Source organism: Podarcis filfolensis (assembly GCF_964270895.1).
Source record: "Podarcis filfolensis genome assembly, chromosome: 2".
NCBI lineage: Eukaryota > Metazoa > Chordata > Lepidosauria > Squamata > Lacertidae > Podarcis > Podarcis filfolensis.
In genome coordinates, this window is record NC_139605.1 from 59,818,403 (window position 1) to 59,833,407 (window position 15,005).

The 15,005-nt window shown below is 43.7% G+C and overlaps 1 long non-coding RNA gene across 1 annotated transcript in view; it reads right to left on the minus strand.

Moving 5' to 3' along the window:
* Positions 1–15,005, minus strand: part of LOC310758033 — a 333,274-nt gene that overhangs the window by 198,061 nt on the left and 120,208 nt on the right. The window lies entirely within an intron of this gene.

A 15,005-nucleotide genomic window follows, 5' to 3' on the forward strand; every position in this document is an offset into this window, starting at 1 on the left:
AATCTGTCCCACTTCATTCTACACATCCCCCTCTTCTTGGTGAGGACTCCATTAGTGCTAATGTGGCAAATCAAAAGGAAATATTCATTGTGAATTTCAAAAGAAAGGACAACACAGCATAGTTGCTTGTCTCTTCTCCCCCGCTCTTCAAGGCTTAGGAGAAAGAGCAAAAAGACGACAGATCCTAATGAAAGAGAATTCCACCCCCTGCCTCAAGAACTGTTGCATCAGGACTATTGTGCACGCACAGATTTTGACAAACATTCAGAACTAGCACCAGAGAACAGGTGTACCATTTTAGAGCCCAAGTCTACCAGATTGGGTAGACTTGGTCTTAGAAACTTTTCTAACAGGTCTACTTTACTGTTGTTTCTCAGTGGGTAGACCTGCTGTCCTGGTGATTTCTTCTCCCTGTAGTTGAAACCTTTCAATTCTCACTCCCACCCCCCCTCCAATTAATTGCTCAGCTACTTCACATTTCCCTTAATTAAAAAACAAAAGCACGACAAAACTGGACAACAGCACTTGATTACACTGTGGTTATTGCTCCCCTTTCCTCAGAAGAAAGGGTATTAAACTTTGCTATTTTGCAGGTCTAGCATAACCTCTAGCCCTGTCCAACAGGGATAAGTTAATGATGGTCTTTACATTGGTCCTGCATTGGTACAGACAGGACATTGAAAACCAATGTTGTTTAAATGTAAACATTGTAAAAACAATGTTTACAAACTCAGGGGAAGAAAAGAACATGTGGGAAAGGGTATGAAATTAGATCTGAATTAGATAATGGTCTTTGCGGCTGCCTTTTTGTTTTTAGGTGGACCCAACACCTGCAGTGGGGCAGATCCACACTCAGGACACCAGTGTTGCTGCTGCTTACCTAGTTGGGGCAGGGATGAGGCTGGGTGGGGATGAGGTTGGGGCTTTGAGAGACCAGATAGACTCTTTTGGTGGTTCCAGGTGCCTCCACCCAGGCAGCCCCATCGAGGTAAACAGCAGAAACAGTGGCGTCAAAAGGGGAGCTCCATTCTACCATGTGTGCTGCTACTGCTATTCTAAAAGCCTGGATTTCTGAGTAGTTTTTCATGGGGCGGCAATCACTTCTCCACCAAGGAAGGAAGCTTCAGTATGAATCAGGAAGTTCATTCATTGGGTGTGTCACTTGGGAATGCCTTTGACTAATTGCCTAGCCCTGCTTTCCCAAATGTCCCTCATTTGCACTGAAAGATAGAAACAGGCAGTCTCAAAAGCACACTGGCCCAAGAGTTCATGCAGATTTAGCCTCTTCTTTCTGATTCTACAAGGGCTGGAGACTTGCTTAAAAAAATAAAAAAAGGCTGGGGGCTATAGTTATATACCCCTCCACACACAAGCATCCACATTTCAGCAAGATCTCCAGTGCTATGCCATTCCTACTAGACCTTCTGGGAAAGCTTTGATAGCAATAAACATGTTAGAGCACACAGTGTAGGATGCTGGACGCGTTCATTGTACTCCTTGGAGTGCAAATGGGTGGGCATAAACCTTGATACTTAGAGAGATGCTCCTCCCCTTTTCTCCTCATACCAAGTCACATGCACTGCCTTGACTTTTCTGGTAAGCTAGGAAGCTTACCAGAACATATTGCAATATATTGCAAACGTTGCAATAACTAAACCTAATTCAAACATGGGAACAGAATCTTGACCCATATATGAGACTGAGCGTGCTACTCCTTTTCTGCCAAGTGCTGCCATTAAAGTAAGCCTTTGGGGAAGATGTCCAAAGCCCCCACTTAGCAGATTGAGCAGGAGGATCGCCAAGGAAAGCAGAGCTGTTACACCACATTTCAAAGTCACTGTACTATTACATATTGCCCAGTGCAGGGTCTACAGATTTTGCCATAGGGGCAAAAATCATCACAGCTACACCTCTCCTTTATTTCTCTCTCTTTCCCCCTTCTCTGTACACATGTGCATGCACACTCACAAATATACATACTTAATTCTGCCAAAAATATTTTTCTTGATTTGCATAACTAACACAGCATTCTTCATTAAGTATTCTCCCAAGAAGAGGATTTTGTGTCACGGAGGCCTCATTCCTACTTGTGTCCATTTTGTAAGCACTATGATTGAATTTAATAGGACTTAATTCTATGTAGACAGGGAGAGGTCTGCATTGCACTTCGAGAAAGAGAGATGGAAAAGGTCAAACTGCTCTTGACTTTCTGTCTCTTATTATAGAGTCACTCACACATGGACATTTCCGGAGAATGGAAGGCAAAACAAAAGAGGGAGGGAACTAAAATTTTCATTAAAGCCCAGGTGTGGAAACAAATGGCAATCATTATACAGTGGTACCTTGGGTTACAGATGCTTCAGGTTACAGGCGCTTCAGGTTACAGACTCCGCTAACCCATAAATAGTACCTCGGGTTAAGAACTTTGCTTCAGGATAAGAACAGAAATTGTGCGGTGGCGGCAGCAGGAGGCCCCATTAGCTAAAGTGGTGCTTCAGGTTAAGAACAGTTTCAGGTTAAGAACAGACCTCCGGAACGAATTAAGTATTTAACCCGAGGTACCACTGTAAATGACAATTATTAGCCCCTAGCGTCAAAGAAAAATAAGCACCCAAATGAATGGAGCTGAAAATGCTTCACTATTGGTTCCAGGTGAGCTTCACTGAGAAGAGCATTCCTTGAATGGGCAGCGGCCAGCCAGAAGGCCTGTCCTCCTGTTGTCACCCTCTGGACTACTCCCGTAGGGCACAGACAGAAGGGCCTCTGATGATGATCAAATCAAGAGATGATCAAATCTATCAATACAAGGAGAGAGACTAGAGGCGCCCAGAGATGGACTGATAAGTGCCCAGAGTATCAAGGTCCTTAAGTGATTAGATGATTCCCTCTCCAAGTGTTGAATTCTTTCAGCTTCAGGCCTTGGGGGTGCTCCTGGAGTATGGGATGTTTATTTCAACCACCTAGGTTCCTTTATCCAGGCAGGATTACCAGTAAAACCAATAGAGGCCATGCTTAGAGGAAAGGGGATTTGCAAGCTACAAATAAGCCACATATTCATAACATACCATGTTAATCATAATGGAATGCAACCCAAACTGCTTTCTCTTGCTGTGTTGATCACGTAGATGACAGAGGATGCTGTTAACATATTGGCTCTATTGGTGGAAATACTTCTGGTAACAGGATTCATGAAAACGACCCCCATTCTTTCCCACACTCGCTGGCTTCATTCCTATAACACGGATTACTGAGGCTTTAATTTCATGACAGCAACAGCAGGGAAGGAAAAACCTCCAACGTAAAGAGGGGCCTAGCTGAGGTGTGAGCCCAGGAGATTGAGAAGGTAGCATAAATTGATGCAGTCAAGAAACCTGGTGACAATCCCATGGAGATTCTGCCACAACTGACATATAACCATTCTGTATGCTGCTCGAAGGTCATCTACACGCTACCTGAACAGGGCCTTACATATCCTATTAGACATCAGGTGGAAACTGCAAACTATCCTGAGTATCCAGGAATCATTTAAGAACATAAGAGCAGCCCACTTGGACCAGTCCAATGGCCTCTCTAGTCCAGCATCCTGTTTTCACAGTGGCTAACCAGATGCCTATGGGAAGCCCACAAGCAAGGTCTGAGTGCAACAGTGCTCTCCCCACATGTGATTCTTAGCAGGTGGTATTCAGAGAGATACTGTCTCCAACAGTGGAGGTAGAATATAGCAATCATGCCTAGTAGCCATGGATAACCTTATCGTTCCTGAATTTCTCTCCTCCTCTTTTGAAACCACCTAGTGTAGTGTCCACAACTACGGTAATTAGGGCTCTCTACATCAGTACACAATTTACATTAGGGATGGGGAACCTGCAGCCCTCCAGGTGCTCTTGGACTGCAACTCCCATAATCCCTATCAGAGGGTATGGCTGCTGGGGCTGCTGGGATCAAAACATTTCTAGCCTTAGGATTTAAGGTAGCAACCTGAGAAGAGAGAAACGGGTAGAAGAAATAATCATGGAAAATACTTGAAAGGAGAAATGTGTGTGTGTGTGTTAGTTCTGTACTCTAAACCCAGTTGCTGGGTGTATGCCAGCATTCCACTGGAATTTCCCCCAGTGTGGATGGCACTCCTAGACCACACCTTCATGGGTCTATGTGAATATAAATAATGAATAGTCACAACTGAACCAGAGAAGAAGAAAGAAAGAAAAAGTTGCACAGTTTGCACAAACATTACACTCAGTTTATTTACACTGGGGTAGACACCTTGGGCTGCTTTCTGGTACTGTGCAAAATACTGTGCTGTGCCAGAAGCCCACCCCCCACCCTTTGGCTAGGAAGAGGTGCTATTTCCTGACATTTCCCAGCTGTTTTTTCTCTGTGGTGGTAAGAGCTGGTGTGGCGTTAGTGACTGAGTTATAAAACAAAAAAGACCCCCGTGTCCTTAGTTAGCCCCAGCCCCCGCTCTGTAATACAGGGAAAAATAATACCGACATTCTGGGGCAGGGGAAGGTTGTAAAGATCCCCAAAAGATAATAACAGATTTGAAGTGCTTTGAACACTAGAAAGCACTCTGCAAATGTTACGGATGATGATGAGAATGCATTGTTGGCAAATCTCTCTCCAGTCATGGTGGCAAAAAGTATCCAGACAGGAGCCAATGATTCTTTCCAAACATGGTAAACGTACATAAGCAGCATAAGCTACAGATGCATCCTATAAGCCGAGTTCTTGTGAATGATTTCTGTTCCTTTGCTGTTTGTCATTCAAAATGTGCCTGGATAGAAAGCATAAGCACTGTGTGATCTGATAGAATATAAATGGTAACCCAGAACCACTGCTGGATTGGGAACACACCTGAAATTTCTGCTTTAATTGAATACAACGGTGAATGTTGCATTGGAGGTTTCAGATGCGCTGTTTAAAGTCCCAGTTAAAGTTTTTGCTGGACAGGAAAGAAAAATGACCTCCCTGTCTCCATTACGCAAGCCAGGAAAGGGGCATAGGAGTATTAGGTGTGCCTCTTTGATCCTAGAGGCTAACCCTTGCCTTATATCATGTCTACACTTATCCCTGTACAGCATTAGCTCTTGTCAAGGCATTTTTCAAAATCTTAGCTACCCTCTCCACCCCCTTGTTGCTTAATTATCCGTTGAGAAATCTGAGAGGGCTCCCCCTCCCCCCTCCATTCACCCAATCTCCTCTCTCTGTGGACTTGGCTCCCCCCCCCCCCATTTCTTGGTTTAGGTATTCCTTGCCAATTCAAAGATGGCAGGAGGGCAAAATGAATGAGCAAACAAAAGCATGGTCATGCTACACCGTATTCTGGATTTTTGTATCTTCCTGGACTGCATGCCATACCCTCCCCTTTGGCTCTGCATGCACAGAGGCACAAAGAGGGCTTGAATAGTGTGATCACTAAAGGAAACCTGCTGGGCAGAAATCTTCCCCTTGGGTAGAGGGCATTGATGCACATGCGCATGCATGCAGCGTTTTATTATTCTACAACATGTTCCTGACCTAGCAACAGTGTCTTGGTGGAAACACTTATCCACAATGTGAGTGTTGCTGGTCTCCTGTGATACATATTATTTATATTTATGAGATTCCTCATAAAATAAATTGTCTAGGTGGCAGTAACAAAATAAAAATAAATAAAAGTACAAGAACAAAACATTACACACACCCACACACCTTTTTTCTGGGGGGACACAGGGGTATGCGTACCCCTAACATTTTGTGAATCTTCACACTTTTGTCCATTTACTGTATTTATTTTTCCCAGTTTGAACAATAAAATGGTATTTTCTTGAGTCAAAATGAGAGTACCCATTTTTAAAGAAAAAAGCTCTCCCACTTCCCACCTCTCCATCCCACAATAAGTTTAAGAGACAAAGCGTCATAAAAACCAAAGCAGCACAACAAAATACCATACACAGCACAAAACCAGAACAGCCATCAAATTTATACACTAAAACCACTCACCATAGTGCAGCAACTGAAAAATAAAAATGTTAAAAGGAGAACAAAAAGGTCTTGACCTGATGCCAAAAATGCAGCAATGTGGGCGCCAGGCAAGTGTCCCAAGAAAAGCACCCCATGGCTTGACCACATGTAGGATCAATAGCTTTGTGCTCATTGCTTCTTTTTCACATGCCTTCTGATTTTTAAGGTTTCAGAACATCCAATGCTGCTACCTTATGTTTATATAGTTATCCCCATAATGCCTGAAACACTAAACATACATTGCCAGCAGTTCTGACCACCTTGCAAGGTAGGCCAGGACAATTACCCTCCTATTATAGATGGGTGAGCTGAACCGCAACATCTTCCTTAAGACCAGGCAGCTGAACCAAAATTTGACTTAGGAACTTCCAGTGCATTGACCCTGTGAAGAAGGAACATCATCTTATTCCCTAAGATGGTGCACTACACCTGCCTCGGATGTGGGTGGCGCTGTGGTCTAAACCACTGAGCCTCTTGGGCTTGCCGATCAGGTCGGTGGTTCGAATCCCCATGACGGGGTGAGCTCCCGTTGCTCTGTCCCAGCTTCTGCCAACCTAGCAGTTTGAAAGCATGCCAGTGCAAGTAGATGAATAGGTACCACTGTGGTGGGAAGGTAAATGGTGTTTTCGTGCGCTCTGGCTTCAGTCATGGTGTTTTGTTGCACCAGAAGCGGTTTCGTCATGCTAGCCACATGGCCCAGAAAGCTGTCTGTGGACAAACGCCGGCTCCCTCAGTCTGAAGTGAGATGAGCGCAGCACCCCATAGTCACCTTTGACGGACTTAACTGTCCAGGGGTCCTTTACCTTTTTTACCACTATAACCGCCTATTGTCAAGCTTTTCTTTCCAACCCTGAAGGCTAGAAACTTCATCATTATTTTTGAACAGAAGCTGGGAATCTCCCATCTAGTGTGCCCAAAGCACGGCTAATCACTCACGGGTGCCGTACCGACAGCATGTACGGTGACAAGGTAAGCAGCTAGCCCTGCAGGGAATCGCCCACTCAATGACTCATCTCCGCACTTACGAGTTCGGCCTTTTGGCAAATTATCTAGTCTCTCCCCCCCCCGCCCCCACCATCCCAAGCACACACAGTTTCCTTCAGAAAGCTGCAGTGTTGTTTCTTTCTTGGTATTTATGAGACTGTTTATCTGATTTCAAAGGAGCCAATTCTTATCTCGGAAGCGGCAAGGAAGGGGTTAAACGGGACAGCCCCGTAGACAGCATGGAGCCAAATAAAATACCAATCTGACAAAAGGGGGGTCAGGCGGGCTGGGAAACTAGAAAGAAAAACAGGAGTGGGAAAGGCACATGGAAGCAAAACTGAAATGGAATGGGGAATGGCTTTTTGGGTGCCTGAGAAAGCGTATGCCCCTCTGTTGGGTGGCCAGGCCCTGGCTGAAGATGGTCGACTCTACACAGAGAGCCAGCCTTTGCTTCTTGCTGCTTTTTCTTCCCTGGCTTGGTTTGGAAGGATAGAGCGGCCATTGTCTCACCCAGACCAGAGGAAGAAAAATAAAACATGGTGCTGGGAGATTCAGCGCCGCCTGGCCTAGTGCAAGGGCTTTCCGCACAGAGGAGTCCACAACACAAGAGGCCTTCAGGAGACGTGTGAGGGCACCATTAACACGGAGACCCCTCGCTTGCGTCCTGCGGATCACAGGCCCCGTTAAAGTTAATGAGAGGTACCTACAAACATTTCCACAAGCCGAGAAGCGGGAGTTCGGTGAAAGTCCAGGGGAAGTGCTTCAAAGGCAGCAAAGTATTATTGCTTCATTTCCCCCCTGGGTAAGTTTGTATGCATAGCTGTACAAAAATTGGAGGGGGGGGGGGAGAAGAGGGAGGAGAAGAAAAGTTATAGCTGCTACTGTGCCTAACTTAGCTATATGGCCAGAAAGCGGGTAGCAAGGTCATGCCCACTGCAGTGCCATGGGGGGAAAGTTGCAGCCACCTATCTCTTGCATGAAGCTTTTGGGCGTTGACTGGATGTCAGTATTCAGCTGCCTGATGGGAATCCACAGATCAGAACCAAAGGCTGACAGGTGGGTCTCCTGTGAAAGGTGGAAAGTGTGTGGAACTGTGAGGAGACCATCTGGGCTGTGAGTCCTGGAAGACCTGCTCCCTGCCTTGCAGGCCTTTTCCACCTGGCCTGGGAGGGCAGGACTGACTCCAGCTACAAAAGGCTGTTGAGGTGGCCAGAGACCATCTTGACTTCTCTTAATGCAGACTCAGGTCATGGAGCCTGAGCTTCCACAACCACCACCCACCATGAACAACCATTGGCAGCAACAGATACGTTCTGTGCTTATATTTTCTTTTCTTACTACTTGTGCTCTTTTAAATGTGCATTTAATATTTGATTTCCATTATTAATGTTTTCTTTTGAAATGTTTAAGACACTTTTTCATTAATTTTGCTGCATTAAATGTGCATTCTGTAATTGACCTTCTCTGTAATGTTTTATTTTTAAATCTTTTAAGGTAATATTTTAGTTTCTGGTTAATTACACTCCTTTGAATATATACTTAATATTTGACTTCCTTCTGTAATGGCTTAGTCTGAATTGTTTTATTTGATGCTTTAATGTCGGTTGCCTTGTGATTTCTTTCTTTAAAATATGAAGTGGTACAGATATGAAATGGGGGAAAAACCCTGCATATTTCTTTACTTTTAATGAAAAAACTCTTTAAAAAAGACTCCAATGAGATAGTAAAAGAGAGGGAAATTATCAGAAAAACACCCTTTTCACCAAATAAAGAGATCTATTGGCCTTGTTAAAAAAATACAAGAGAACCAGAGCAGGTGGTGGGGAACCTGAGGCTCTTCAGATGTTGGACTCCCAATTCCCATCAGTCCCAGCCAACATGGCAAATGGACACGGGAGATGGCAGTTGGAGTCCAGGAAAATCTGGAGAACCAAAGGACCCCCTTGCCCTGGCCTGGAGAACTGCACATCCAATCTCTAGCATGAATCTGAAAGTTGTGATCAGTAAACAATACAGTGGTACCTCGGGTTAAGTACTTAATTCGTTCTGGAGGTCCGTTCTTAACCTGAAACTGTTCTTAACCTGAAGCACCACTTTAGCTAATGGGGCCTCCTGCTGCTGCTGTGCTGCTGGAGCACGATTTCTGTTCTCATCCTGAAGCAAAGTTCTTAACCTGAAGCACTATTTCTGGGTTAGCAGAGTCTGTAACCTGAAGTGTATGTAACCTGAAGCGTATGTAACCCGAGGTACCACTGTATTCCTTGATCTTGAAAATGAAAGTTACTCATTTTAACTGGGAAAAGGATACACAGGAGAACATAACGTAAGATTTCATCTTGGGTAACTAAAAATGTTGCAAGGATTGCTGCCCTGGACTCCTATGGAAGGAAGTGGGGAATAGATGATAGTAACAACAGCAGCTGTCCCCCTCAAGAAAAGCTTTTATTTAAGGTTCACTTTTATTGGTGCATGACTTCCATCCGTCAGAAACAAAATTATAATCTCAGGGATGGCAAATGCTGAGAAGTCAGGCTCTAGGTACATGTATACATTTTAATCACACACACACACACACACACACACACACACACACAGGAAATATTTTTTAAAAACACATGTTATTCTCTTAGCTCTATGAGTACAACATACAGGTAATAACAGCTTGGATGGAGATCTTTAGATCAGAGAAACGGTGTATGTAACAAGATGGTAGTGCTGATTCTCAGGTCTAGGAAACCGACCTTTCCGTTCTTCAAAGAGCAGGTGCCCATTCTGGGGATACTCCTTGATCCAGCTCTGTCACTGGAGCTATAGCCATAGCCAACAACTGCTATGTTCTACCTCTGTAGCCAGAGGCATCACGCCTCTGAATACCAATGACTGGGAATCACAGTTGCTGTTGCGCTTACGTTCAGTTCGCAGGCTTCCCACAGGCACCTGGTTGGCTACTGTGGGAACAGGATGTTGGACTAGATGGGCCATTGGCCTGATCCAGCAGCTGCTTCTTATGTTCTTTAGGAGGCTGAAGTGGCCTCGGTGGCATGGAATACCTTTTGCCAGTTTTAGGCTCATCCATCATCTGGATAAGGATAGCTTAGCAACATTGATCCATTCTCCGGTAACATTCCAGCTGGAGTACTATCATGCATTAGACGTAGGTTTGCCTTTGAGGATCAAGACCTTGAGTTGAGGCCCTTTCCCTAGTATCATCAGTTCCTGAAGCATGTTATGCTCACACAAAGCTGAGGGCCTTTTCTGAGGTGGCACATCCTGACTTTGGAACATTCTCCCTATGCAGAAGATTGACTGGTGTCAAATCACAGGACTTCTCCACATCATCGTTTAGTGTGGATTAGAATCTGACTGTGCCTCCATTTATGTGGTGTTGTCCACACATCACTTTCTCAACTGCAATCTCGCTGTCCCCTCTCTCACACACACCCTGCCAAGACACTGATGCCTTGCTAACCTTGTGCACACTGCTGTATCACGTGCATTAGAATCTGCCCATGTCCCCCTTTGTGTAGCTTTGTGTATACTTCCTGAAATGGAGCAGCTGTGGATACGTGTGTTTACTGTTAAACACTCAGATTTGTACATAAGCACACATTTGAGGCAAAACAGCAACATATATTCAATAAATTATCCTGGCAGTTTTTTGGGTTTTTTTAAAGGGTGTGTGTGTGTGCCAGTACCAGATTACATTAAGTCACTACTCCACTGCATATTGAAACCTTAATTGATTTTGCTATCAACTTGTTAAAAAATGCATTTGTTTTGTTTATTTGTTCCATTCACATTCATTCATTCATTCATTCATTCATTCATTTACACACATTGTTATTTGACCTTTTTTGGTCTCTCTTTTAAATTCTTGTGTTTCTTTGCCACTGCCGTTGGTGGCTGTGAACCTGTGATCCTCCAGCTGTTGGACTCAAACTCCAGTTAGCCCCAGTCAAATATGATGGTCCAGGAATATTTGGAAGCTGGCCATCTGTGGGCTACATTCCACATGCCTAATACAGACTTTTCTTTTATCAGATACAAAATAAAGTTTAACACGAAACATCACTATCATGATTTAATCATAAAGCAACCTTTCAGAATGCTGTTTTCAGGACACACACTCTCTGCACAGCTCACTTTAATGTTTATATATCCAAGAATAGGCTTTTGAACTTTTGCTAGAAATATGCCTCCCAATAATCTTTCCCCTCCCCTTCACAATGACATCCCTGCCTATAGATATTTACTTGCACATTCATTTCTGTATATATATAAAAAACTCAGAAATGTGTGGATTACAACCAGTGGCAGACCTTGGTGTCTCAGATTTCAGTGGCGCCCTGTGCCATGCCAAAACCCATCACAGTCCCCTGCCTCTCACCTTCTGTTAGATGTCAGAGTTGCAGTGCCTGCTGTGGTTCTCAAGAAGTTCTGTGCCTTGTGTGATCGAACCAGTCATGCTCCCCTGGATAAGTCTTTGCTTACGACATACTACAGTCTTCATAACTGCTAGCACATAAACTGATAGCACTGACACTTAATTACAGGAAGGATACTTCAGAGTAACAAAATCTTCCTTTATTCCTCTGCTACAGGAGATGGAAAATAAGACAGGAGGACGCAGTAGTAATTACTCCCAAAGTCTCTATGAACATATTCCCAGAGACTAAGGGACTTCATGTTCAGTATCATGACATGGGAATAAGGCTTTGAGCTGGTTTATACATGTGTTCATCACTTGCTTACGATAGCATCAAGAGAAATTAGCCACCACGTGTTTATCATCACAGAAGAGAATTTTTCGCTCACACAGCATTTCTTTTTTAAAGTGATGTTCTTTCACACATAGGAAGCTTACACTGAGCTCAACTATAGCTCAGCATTGTCAACTTCTCCTCCCTACAACAAAAGGCAGCTCTCCTTGGTCTGGGGCGGAAGCCTTTTACATCACCTGCTACCTGAGCCTTTTAAATGAAAATGCCAGGGATCAGGAATTTTTGCATGCAAGGCATGTGCCCTGTCACCAAGGTCCTGTACAAACCCTCATTGAAACCAGTGAAGTGCATGCATGGGGAAAGCAGCCTTTAGGGTGACCACTTTAGGATGGGTCCCCAGGCTCATTTTCTTTAGTCCACAGGGGATTGGTGGACAATGGGTTTCTCTATCAAGAAAGGGAAAGGTTTCAACCAATCATCATGCTTGAACTTCTAGATCAGTGGAATGAAGGCACTGGCCTTCTGGATTAGAGACATTAAGCCTGTGAGGCAGACAGCTTGCCAAAAGGGAGATTTTGTACATGTAGATGGGCAATTGTGTGCCAAGGTGGTTTGAAGCTGTGGCATATTTTCCTCCCTGTAACTTTGCTTACATTTTCTTAAGGAAGCGCCTGACAGTTCTTGTCATTTAAGGTCCCCCCCCCCAAGCCCTTTAGATGGCTCCTTCAGGGAGGGTAATTGGGCCATAATTTGTTTTTTATGTCAAGATGGCGTCAAAGATAAGGTGGATGTTTCGGAGTTTGGGGACTAAAGAGACAGGAGAAATCCTGACCTGGGCCCGACCTCGAAATAATGGCCAAAAGCCCCAGTAAGTAACAGTTGCAGGTGAAAGATTTACAGCCAGCGAGGTCTTTGATCCTCACCCATCCTTCCAGTCTCTCAGGACCTTGGCCAGCTTTCAGATAAAATAACTGCAATGTCTTTTTTGCATTGCCTGCCCCTAGCCTTTCCCACATATGGGTCTACTGGAATCTCCAACCTAGACAGCCCATTCAGATCGAGTCTTCTGTGCTAGAGAGTCTTGTAACTCCTCTCTCGGCAGCCAAAAATGCTGTGAATTGATGAACTGATGGGAGAACACCCAGTAGGGCAAATCCTTCCTAGATAAAACACAAGTGAGACACCACATTGTTCTTTATAAAGGCTTTATTAAGTCAAACCGAAGTACTTTCCAAGGCAGCATAGATTGGTTGATTGCAAATGGTTTAGAAAATGGTTTAGGGTCTGCCAGTGCTATTTGTTGGGTTTTGATGTTACTGATGGAATGAAGTAATTGATGGATTTTCTATCTACACACCTAAGGCTCTTCATGCAAGTCAAGTGATCCCGATTGACCCCATGCTGACCAGTGCACCAATACATTTTTAGTTTCTCTAAGGTCCATCTAACTCTGCTTAATGCTAACACAAACATGTCCCACAATACTGTAACCACAACAAATTGACATTGAGCTTGGCTGAGCTCACAAATGGCAACAAGGAGCACAGAAAGCCATATCACAAGTGGTCCATTCAAAATGTGTCATCACTGTGGAACCTGGTTATTCTTCACAAAGTAATCAGTATTTGACAAAGCAGCTATATCAGAAATGAGGGAAATCATTTAATGTTATCATTAAAACAGTAGCAGAAGGAATAGTTTGGGTTTAAACAGTGCTGCTTCTGTACAATATATAGGAGGCATCCAGCTCAAATCTATGGCTCTATGATTTTTGAAAGATTAAGGTTAAAAACTATTTTGTCCTTTGAAATAAGCTTCTGTCTTTCTGCCTCATTTGCAAGGCATTTTATAATTTCTTTATCCTTTTAGTGAGTACATGGTTGAGATCACTATATCCTTGCAGTAGGATGTGTTTCTTTTTCCATTAAAAAGATGTCTGCAGTGCTTTGTGGCTGTCCGTGCTGTTTCCCTGGTTTTTGACTAAGCTGCAGGGAACTGGGGAGGCTGGCTACACAGTGCCAGAGATTCATGCCTTGCTGATTTTCTTGTTAATGGAAACTCAACCTTAGAGAAATCACACACAGACCCTTTTCTGCACTAACCTCACCTTTTTTAAAAAAAATCAACTAATAAACAGCTGTTGGGAGTAGGGTAAGACAGCTTTCCTATCTTCCTGTGCTTATAGGAAAGCCTAGCTGAGGACATCTGTCTTGAGAGACAATGGCATGTGCCTCTTCTCTGGGGTGCACCTATATGGGTGATAATATTCCTCAAAGTTTAATCCATTTTCTATGTTCATTCCTCCTGTTCCTTTTAGTGCACCCTCATCTGTGCTGCTATAGAAACCGAAGCTGTAGGAACGTAATTAAAATACATACTAGAAAGCAGATTTAAAAACAAGTTTAAGAAAAGCTGTGAGGGGGCAGGGTGGTGGAAGACTTTCTAATAGCCTGGGAAGATCTAAACCTGTCTCCAAAAGCAATGGAGACGTAAACTCAACTCCAGGTCTTGAATTAGTACCCTTAGAAAAACTAATTAGTCATCCCTTCTTATGTACACTGGGTAAATATAAAATATAAGCCTCAGCTATTACTATAGACTCAAGCCTGTTTGATAACAGATTGCCTATAAAATAAACCCTCAACCATTAAATCTCCATTCATGTTCTCCACTATCCTCCAATCTGCCCTTTATAACAGGGATGCTGAGAAAAATCAAAGCCTGGCTTTTATCAAACGTTATGGAAAGGGTGGAGAAACAACTCCTTCAGGGATCCAATCCAATGTGCATAGTGCCTTTCATTCTCAACCAGGCCATTTTAAAAAAGCCAGATTTTTTATGATATTCATATCCCTTAATACTGCATAATCCTACTTCCGGTATCTGACAAGCACTTCTATGGAAAGAGTCCTGTTTGTGACAGGAAAATGGCTGCAGTCCCTGTTAACAGCTGTGGAAAATGTTCCTTACCCAATCAGCAAAACACAGACCTGCGGCTGAGAGGGATGGGGAGGGGCACAAACACTGCCAAGGTTATAAGGCTGCAAAACCAGCTGTGCTTGCTTAGATGCTGCTGCCCTCATATGGTGAAAAAGCATACAGGAGGGAAGTACACAGAATGATCACAGTCCAGTACTCAGATTATAATGCGCTAGTCTAGAACACTGATGCAGAAGTCACTCAGTTCAGAGATAGGTGGCTTGAAAGCTACATGCCTTTGCCCTAAGAATCCCAAGAACCAAGCTATGAGCATTATAATGTAAAGCTCTCAGAAAACAATCCATTTATATAGTGGAA